This window comes from Galeopterus variegatus, unplaced genomic scaffold (genome assembly GCF_000696425.1).
Source record: "Galeopterus variegatus unplaced genomic scaffold, G_variegatus-3.0.2 Scaffold2952, whole genome shotgun sequence".
Taxonomy (NCBI): domain Eukaryota; kingdom Metazoa; phylum Chordata; class Mammalia; order Dermoptera; family Cynocephalidae; genus Galeopterus; species Galeopterus variegatus.
In genome coordinates, this window is record NW_007729063.1 from 29,873 (window position 1) to 37,547 (window position 7,675).

Here is a 7,675-nt window from a genome sequence, read left to right on the forward strand (position 1 = left end):
GCGGCCCAGCTGGAAACAGCCCTGAAATAGACCCCCCTCCGCCCCCGCTGCCTCCTCCTGGAATCTGCTCAGGTGAAAAGCAGCCCTCTCAATCCTTGTCTCCCTGCGTCGGGGCGGGGAGGTGCAGAGCCGTGCCGGTGACGTCGACCCGGGCCTGGGTCGCGATCCGCTCCGCGGGGACCTGCCCCGGGCCGGGCCGGCGCGTGCAGTGAGGGCGCTCGGCCACGGGGCGGCGCTGCGGGTCCGCGATGGGGAGCCCGGGTGGCGCGGAGCGAGGCCCAGGCAGAAGCTGTCCAGAAGGGAGGCTCCTGCGCCCCTTCTCAGCCTGGGGTGCCCGAGAGGTGCTCTTCCTGCATTTGTGGGCCCTTCATCCTGGGGACACTGAGGCCCTTCTCCTGCGTACGCCCCTGACAGGAGCAGGCAGGCAGCGACTTGGGGCCCGGGTGCAGGCTCCGCCCTCCCGTCCTCCCCTCCCTCCCTTCGCTTCTTTTGTCCCACGTTTCCCACGCGCTTCTTGAGGTCTAAACTTAGGGGGGTGGGCGGGTCAGGACCATCCATCCCTCTAACCAGTCATCATCTGTTCGCTCATTCATCCTTCTACCATGGACATCTGCTGCCCACCGACTGTAAACAAGCTGGACCAAAGAAATGGGGGGAGTGGGGACATTAGCCCTCCCAGGCTGGGGAAGGCAGACGAGTGAACGGGATGGTCTAGAATTCTGGATGAGGGATGATGCTGAAGCTGGGCCTTGAAGATTGGGGAGGGAGTTTGGAGGTGGAGAAGCAAAGGTGATTCAGCCACAGAGGTGAGGGAGGACGGAGGGACCAGGGTCTGGGGCTGCGGGTGCAGCTGGGGGAGCAAGGACCGGACGACTGTGTGCCAGCAGCGGCAGTGCACACAAGCTTACCCAGCCAGCAGAGCAGTCCTGCTGGGCTGGGGGCTTTACCGTCCCCTCCTTATCAAAGAGGAAACCGAGGCTGGAGAGGTCAAGTGGCCACGCAGTGATGAGTGTCACAACTGGGCTGAATGCAGGTGTAGTGGGCCTGCAGGTAAAGAAAGAGCCTAGCCTTTAACTACACAGCCTATTAACCAGGCGAGTGCCAGCGCCAGGGTCAGCCCATCTCCACTAACAGTTCAGAGCACCCCCACTTGGTCCTGTGCCTGGCGCTGGCTCCCAGGAACACATGGGGTCTTTCATGCCACTGGCTTCTACTCTCATACCCCTGAGGTTCTTCCTGCTCTGTTCTTCCCATTTTACAGCCCGCTCTTGGGAGAGGGTCTGCCATCAGCCACAACCTCTGCAGTGTGTGGGAAAAGCCTTTGCCCCTGGCAAGGAGGTTCTGGCTTTGCTAGCAGGCGCAGAACACTTGGTGGAGCCAAGCCAAGGCTGCTGCCTCAGGGTCCCCAGTACTCCTGTGACCCCAGGGGATGGAGGGCAGAGAAGCCCTGGGTCTGGGGGGATAGGGGCTTGGAGCTGGGGTTGTCTAGAATCTGGGGCAGGGACTGATGCCAGAGACTGAGCTCTGTGTTAAATTGCTCTGCAGCCCTGGCCTCCCTAGGCCCTGGTTGTGCATCTGTAGCCTGAAGGGCTGATGCAGATTCCTGAGAGAGGGAGGGCTGAGGAGAGGCTCAGGTGTGGGGATGTAGGGATGTAACTGGGTGCATGGTGGGAAGCCTTGGGTCGCCTGACCAGGGCCCCTCTTTTCCCCCTTCCAGGGTGGAGTTTGCATGTCTGAGCAGGTGAGGTCTCCAGGGTCGCACTGTGGATGCTCACACCTGGACCACCCCCATCAACTGTGCAACCTTAGGCTTGGTCTCTGTGCCTCTCAGCTGTCCCATCTGTAGAATGGACTCATAATACTGGCCCCTCATCTCAGAGCTGTAGAGGGGACTAGATGCACTCGCATGGTTACCTAGAAGAGCACCGGGCAGGCAGCAGGCGCTCAAATGTGCTACCTATTCCCACACGCAGCCCGGGCTCCCCAGGCCCAGCCCTGCTGAGAGGCTCCCTGTCCCCATGCCCAGCCATATTCCCACCTTGTTCCTGCCTGCCCACTTCTCTTCCATTGTGGGGGCTGCATACCCCCATCCAGCTGCTTGGAATTCTATTAATATTTCAGTTTGATGAATTAAAGATTCTTTTCTACCCTCCTTCTGATGTCCCAGGAGGGAATTAAAAGCGCATCCGATCCAATCAAATGCCATTAAAATGCAGCCCACGAGGGTAGGAGCTGGCGGGTGTGGGCTTTTCTTCCCAGCACTGCTTTGTCCTCTTTGGGGGGTCTGGGTGATGGATTGATTGGGGTGGGGGACAGGTAAAGGAAGAGAGAGAGAAAGCTGAGGAGAAGGAGGAGGGCGATGGGTGAATAGATGTGGCAGCCTCCAGGGGAGCAGAATCCCTGCAGCTCAGGTTTCCCCATGACTGAGGTGGAGGTGGTGGGGGCGGGGACCTCCAGCCCCACCATGACACTTCTCTTCCTCTGTCTTGATCGTAGTTTTTCAGGTCAGCCCAGCCTCCCTGGCTGTCCATGGTGGGGGCTGGAGACACCTCAGCAGCAGTGACAAGGCCTTGGAGACAGGCTGCACGGGATTGATGCTCCTTGAGGCTCCACCAGTGGTAGGTCCTGGGGGTCGTTTCCAGATTCCTGTCCTGTCAGCTCTCTGGGTCCTCCTTGGGAAGAGAGCAAATGCTGGGGCTTCCTTCCCACTGTCCAGGAGCTTCCTAAGTAGGACCAAGGCTGGAGTGTGGTGGGGACACTGACGGAGGGGCCGTCCAGGGATTCTCAATCTTGCTGTCAATCTGTCGACTAGGCTATGTGGCCTTTGCCCTGTCCCAAGGGCCTGGGGCCTGGTTGGAGGACAAGCACCACCAGGTACAATCTAAGGCCACAACCACAGGGGCCCGTACACCTGAAAAGCATTTCTCACTACCGTTCTTCCTTCTCACCCCTGAACAGGCCCAAGAGTCAGGCAGCATCGTGATTCCCATTTGACAGTTGAGGACACTGAGGCTCAAAGTAGGGAGTTGGCATTGGACACACGCTCGATAGGACAGTGGGTGCGGTGGAGTGTCTGCAGCCAGGATGGTCCATAGAGTGTGTGCACGGGATCACGGCGGGGAGGGAGAGAAAGGATTGGTGGGGTCTCAGGAAGAGCAGGAGGAGGCACTTCAGGTGGGGCGCAGTGAGGCAAAGGCATTCCCTTTCCAGGTTGGGCCCTGCTTCCTGCAGGTCTTCTTTCAGGACCAGCTGGACTGCGTCCCCTCCCTCACCTGTCACCTGGCTGCTCCTCCTGGTTTCCAGAGCTCTGCCATTCAGCCAAAAGAGCAGGCTGGCCAGAGGCTGCAAGCAGGAGGGGCTTTTAAATGTTAATTGTATTTTGACATCCTGCTTGTGACATCCATCCTAATGACATTTGGCTTGCAGCTGACAGCCCCCGGACATGTGGAGAGAGAGATGATAAGTAGTTTTAAATTGCAGCATGGCAGAGAGGCTGGAAAATCCTGAGTTTTAAGAAAAAAGAGGAGGAGGAGAGGAAAGGAGGAGGAGAAAATGGAAATCAAGGAGGAAAAAGAGGAAGTCTTTCTCTCCAGGTGGGCAGTAATCCATTCATTTAACAATTGAACATTTATGGGGCACCTAGTGTATACTTGGCACAGTCTCAGCCCTGTGGAGGGTCCAGGAGCTCAGTCTGGTTGTGCGCCCACTTCCCCTGCCTGGGTCTCTCAGCTCTTCTAAATCCTACTCGTTTTTCAAGGTCTGATTCAGTGTTACCTCCTCCAAGGGATCCCTGGACCTCCTGGCCTCAGCAACCCCTCCCTTCCTGGCCATCCTTAAGCTGGAGGCTGCACCTGGTGCTCAGTGCCGTAGGAAGGGTGCAGGAGGGGCTCAGTGAGGGCCTGTGCCCGGGTGCACCAGGACCTTCACTTTAGAGACAACCACTGAGCACCCACTCTGCCACTTCCTGCCCTGCCCCCGTTCCTCTTGTCTCCTTGAATGTGTTGTTCCCTCCTCTCTGCCCGCAGCAGGAGGAGTTCTAGTCTGGTTTCTCTTGACTCCTGACCCACGGCCACTGGAGGAAGAAGTTTCCCCCCGTCCCCTGCTTTTCCTTCCTCGCCTTCTCGCTCTCTTCGGCCCTATAGGTGGGGAAACTGAGGCTGAGGAAGGGACGAAGAAGCATCATCTTGCAGGTTAGGGAGCTTGAGCAGATGGTTGAAGAAGTTAAAGTTGACCTTGGAGCATTCTCTCTCTTTACCCACCCCACCCATAGCTCCTCCCCTGCCCACCCATCTCCACCCACTCGTGAGCATCCCCTCCTTCCCAGCTGCCTTGACCTCCACGCAGGTGGGAAGAGACAGAGACCCCAGGCCAGCCTCTAACCCCTTTCCTGCACCCCCACTTCTGTGGGGCACTCTTGCAGCATGTGTTAAGGCCTCTCTAGCACACTGGTGCTGAATGTGCTGTACCCTAAATCCTAGGTGGGAAGAGACAGAGACCCCAGGCCAGCCTCTAACCCCTGTCCTGCACCCCCACTTTTGTGGGGCACTTTTGCAGCATGTGTTAAGGCCTCTCTAGCACACTGGTGCTGAATGTGCTGTACCCTAAATCCTGGCCTGGCTTATGTATCTGGTCCTGGGCAATTGGGTTTAACAGCGCTGTGATCTGATCCCACTCTTTCTGCTCTCAGCCGCTGGCCCAGCCAGTCTGTCTCACCACCTGCCTGGCAGGTGGAGGGTGTAGATGGGAGTGTGCTGTGTGCCTGGGAAAGCCCTTGGTCCAAATTACAGGTGCATAGACCCTGTTTTCAGAGACCCTTGGGGCCAGCTCTTTCTGGAATTTAGAAAGATAATTTGGTGCAAATACCATATAGTATGCAGCATCCCCTGGAGTCCTGGAGAAGTATACTGAAAACAAAGGCTCGCTGGCATTCAGTGCTGCAGCGAAGTGGAGAGTATCCCCACGGAAGGAGCTAGATAGTGACAGCAAATAGTTTTAATGTCAGGTTTTGCCGCCAAATGAGTTTGCCGAAAACTTAAGGGCAACCTGTGGTTTTCAGAGCATTTTGGAGTTTGGAATTATAGAAAGGGGACTGCAGTTTAGCCAACTCATTACTCCAAGCCAGAGGTTTGGCTTTGGGAAGAAAGCTCCAGGGCTGGGAGGATTCCTGGAGGCTGCATTCATACCCGCCTAAGAAAGAGCATCTGCTAGCTTTCAGCGGTGTCACTCACAACCTTGTCCCAGCCTGTCCCAGAGCCTGGGCTGGGGGAATTTCTAAGTGCCCATGCCTTTGAGACTCAATATCTCCCATGGGGTGAAGGAGAGGGGCTGGACAGTCCCCACAACCCCCCGGCCCCCCATCCCAGCAGAGTAGACCAGACTTGCCCCGGGATTCTTAACTCAGCCTCTGACCCCAGCCCATGACTCCTCCTCCTCGGTACCTGCAGGGTGACTTATGACTCTCTGGAAAGCCTGGGACCATTGTGTTCTCTTCATACTGAGCTCTTCATCCTGGAAATGTCCTGCCAGGGGACAGTTATTGTTTAAACAAACTCCATCAGAGACATTTCCATCTAATGACCTGGTTTAGGGGAAACCAAAATTGAAACCCATCAAACTCTGAGGCTGAGGTGGTGGCTGGGTCAACTCAACCTGGGGACCATTTATCAGGTGTTCCATGTCTGCCAGGCTCTCCCAGGGCCCCTGTACCTTCAAGCTCACATTGATTTATTTCAACAAATCCTAAACTTCAGGATTTTCAAAGACAATTGCCCTCTCCTATTAGGGCTCTTTTGAAATGGAGGTCATAGAAGCAGCTTCATGGGTATGAATTGCCAACACAGTGGATGGGAAGGCGGGGGTGGGGGGAGTTGTTTTCCCTCACCAGGGAGGCCAGAATAAGAGCAGGAAGAAAGCATCTGCTGCAGCAGGAGGGAGTTAGGTCAGATCTCAGGAAGAACTTCCAGGTCACAGAGGCATGAAAACAAGCATGGGACTCTATTACTATTTTCTCTAGGACTGCCTCTCTGTCTTTCTTCCCCTCAATGCTCCCTGCTCCAATGCTGAGATGGTGTCTCATTTTCTCTGGGTAAGCCCGTGCACATAAGGATTGGTGCAGGGACTGGTGGATTAGAATTGCCACTCTGCTGGGCCGGCCCGGTGGCGCACTGGATAAGTGCGCCGCTTGGGAAGCGCTGCGGCGCNACAAGCATGGGACTCTATTACTATTTTCTCTAGGACTGCCTCTCTGTCTTTCTTCCCCTCAATGCTCCCTGCTCCAATGCTGAGATGGTGTCTCATTTTCCCTGGGTAAGCCCTTGCACATGAGGATTGGTGCAGGGACTGGCGGATTAGAATTGCCACTCTGCTTACCCCACCAGTATCAGGTCAGCCTCCTTTACAGGTTTCAAAATGAGACCCAACTCTGAATCCCAGCATCCTTAGAGAGCTCAGCCCAGCCCATGGTCTCACTGATGGGAAACCAGTGCTCAGAGAGGCCGAGGGACTCCCTCACATCACACAGTTCTTAGCACAGAGATCTGGGCCTCTTGGCTTCCAGCCCTATGCTCTCCACTCCCACCCTGACCCCTCCCCATCAGAGCATGGCTGGGGGGTGGGGTCAGCTTGCTGAAGAGGGGGTTTGGAATTCAGGCCTTGGAGCAGCCTGGTCCAGGCTGGGGCCCTGCTGCATGATTCCTTGAGGTCACTTCTGATCACTGTTCTCCCACAGCTGTGGCTCCCTAGCTCCCCCAGGGCAGAGGACACCAGTGGAAGTTCCTTGAGGGGTATGTATGTGTGACTTGGTGTGTCTCTGTGTCTGTTGCCATGTCAAGTCAGCCACCACCCAGCAGAGGGAGAGCAAGAGGGAGAAGAGGGTGTCCCAGCTAGACAAGCTGGGGCCCACAGGTGAGCTGATGGCTGAACACTATGGGGCCATGGAAGTCTGGAGGCCTGGGGTGGCTCGGGGTGGCTGCCCAGAAGAGCTAGGCCTCAGGCTGGGAACCTGCAAACTGGACGAGTCTACAAACTCAGCCATCTGCCAGCCAACAGTGTTTCTTTTTTTAACCCCTGAAAAATATAGCCTGCCCAGCCTTCTGCCACACAGCTGGTGGGGGGCGGGGGGCAGGATAATTATGGCCAGAGTGAAGGCAACGTTGAGGGGCAGGGGGTGGGGAGAGTGGCTGGGTTAGTTTTGGCTTTCAATAAACCATGGTCTGTGTTATTTTCAGTTTAATTAATCATTTATTCATTCGTTTCTTCATTTATTCAACCAAAAGATATTAGGATTATGTTCTGTTAAAAATGTTAAAAATTGCAGTGGCCCCCCCTGAATACAGGACTGGGCACTGAACATTCCATATTTCATTCCCTTTTCACGACTGTCTTGTAAGGAGGGCCTAGGCACTAGCCCATATGGTACCTCTTAGTGAGTCAGAAAAAGGAACCCCATCTTTTTTTTCTTTTTCTTTTTTTACTGACCGGTAACGGGATCGCAACCCTCGCTGTTGCGCCCACACCTCGCTCAGCCAGTGAGTGGGAACCGGTCTCCACATGGGATCCGAACCCTCAGCGGGAGCACCGCCGCGCTCCCAAGCAGCGCACTCTCCAGTGTGCCACCGGGCCGGCCCGGAACTTGAGCTTCTTGAGGGGACTTGTTTTTATTTATTCATTTATCCCT